Consider the following 1967-nt stretch of genomic DNA (forward strand, 5'->3'; position numbering starts at 1 on the left):
GATCAATGGTTTGTGGGGGAAGGGGGAAAATAGGCAGTCGGTCATGGTTTGTGGACTAGTATCGTTGGCGTTTGTGAGCCCATAATGATCAATGTGTGAGGGAAAGATTTATTAGGTTTAGTCCCACATCAGTTGTGGGAGGACGCAGTGCACGACTTACAAGGGTGAAGGCGTCCCCTCCTCTCAGGCTAGTGTCTCGCATCAGTTGTGGGAGGAGACAGAGCATGACATATTGGCAGACCCGAGATTGTATAATTTCCGGCTGCCCACATTTCACTCCACTCTCATTGTGAGTGAAAGACTGCAGTCTCACCAGGGCAAAAAACCTAGCCCCCGCGTCGCTCTGACCAGGGCGACTCGGGCGGCGACCGAAAACCTAGCCGTCGCCACCCCGTCTCCCACCTCTCTCCCCCTCGCCGCCGCCGAAGGGCGCCGCCGGGAGAATCCCACGCGGCCGACGGCGGCGGCGGGGCACTGCTCTCTGCGATGGGCGGTAGGTGGGCGGGCGGCCTGGCCCCCGGCTGGGTTTCGGCCTCCTGGCCATCCGTTTTCGGCCGGCCGGCGAATCCGGCTCTTCCTCGGCTTTCCCTCGTCTCGCAGCACTCATAGCTCCCCTCGCCACCCCCATCCTCTCCGGCGGTCGATGCACCCCGCTCCACCTCGCCTCGCTCCCCACGGATCCTCCTCGACCCCGTCCTCCTGCGCGACCGGAGCCGGGCGGCCACAGATCCGGCGCTGGCGTCCCCTCCCCTCCATATCGACGACCCGTCCTGCGCCTCCACCCCGCTCGCCCTCCCCGCCCCCGCCTCCCTGCGCGCCCGTCACGAACGGGTTGCGGCTGGTCCGGTGGATCCTGCGACGGACCCCTCCTCGCCTCCGCCACCGCAGGTCCCTGCCGGGAAGACCCTCCACTCGGGTGCCCTCACCCTCTGTCCACCTCCGACGCCGTCGGTTCCTACCGGGAAGGAACTCCATTCGGCAGTGCCCCCACCCCCCTGTCGTGGTACAGCGGCCCCCGCTACTCACTACCCCACCTCGTCTCCACCCTCCTCACCGGCGGCCTGCTCCACTCGTCCTTCCTCGGTTCACCATCCACCTCACATGTCTGTCTCGGTCCTGTCCTCTGTCGCCCCTCGACTCCACTTGGATGGCGGCCCACCATTGACGGATGTGCTACGGGAGAAATCCCCGCTGACCTTGTCAGCTGACCACGGCAGCGCTACTCCAGCATCGCTTACCCTCTTGGGGGCGTGGCTCATGTGCCACTCCTGTCTCTCGGTCCGGATTCTCAACTCTCGGCTCTGCCCTCTGGGAATTTAACCGGTTATGCTCCAGGCGAAAGCTCTGTGACGACGTCATCCTCGGATGTCGTCCACCTTCTTGAAGGCGTCACTAGGGAGCTCCTTGCCGCCATTCATCCTCCGTTGCCCTTGGTTGGTCATCCTCTGCTCTGCTAGCTCAAGAACCTCTCATGTTTGTCGTCTGTTTTGGTGAGCTTCGTGCTCTTCGTGCTATCTTGGTTCATCTTTGCTCAACAACGACGCAACGATGCCTCCCCACCTTGCTAATCGTGTCGGCTTGCTGTGGCGGAGCTTCCAGTTAAGGTTCGTGATGGGTCACTCGTTGATTGGTGTTGCTCCTCTGTTGTGCCAAGGGGTTGGTACGCACGCCGGTGTGGTGCGTTAGGATAGTTGTTTAGTGTTGGTATTGTGATTCCTCGACGACACACCACTTCCACTTGACTTTTATAGTGGTGGTCTCTTGGCTTGCTGGCTAGGTAGTGCTTTCTTCGGGGCGTCTCCATATGTTCTCATCCTATGTAATCCTTCCCTCCTGTGCGGTTTTTTGGCCCGGTTTCCCTTATAAACGGGGTCAACCTGTTAAGGTTTTTGATCCGGTTTTCCTCATAAACTGGATCAAACACTTGGCATTTTGGCCACTTCGAGCAATATATTCAGGTGGGGACT

The sequence above is a fragment of the Triticum aestivum genome, chromosome 5B (assembly GCF_018294505.1).
Source record: "Triticum aestivum cultivar Chinese Spring chromosome 5B, IWGSC CS RefSeq v2.1, whole genome shotgun sequence".
NCBI classification, from domain to species: Eukaryota; Viridiplantae; Streptophyta; class Magnoliopsida; order Poales; family Poaceae; genus Triticum; species Triticum aestivum.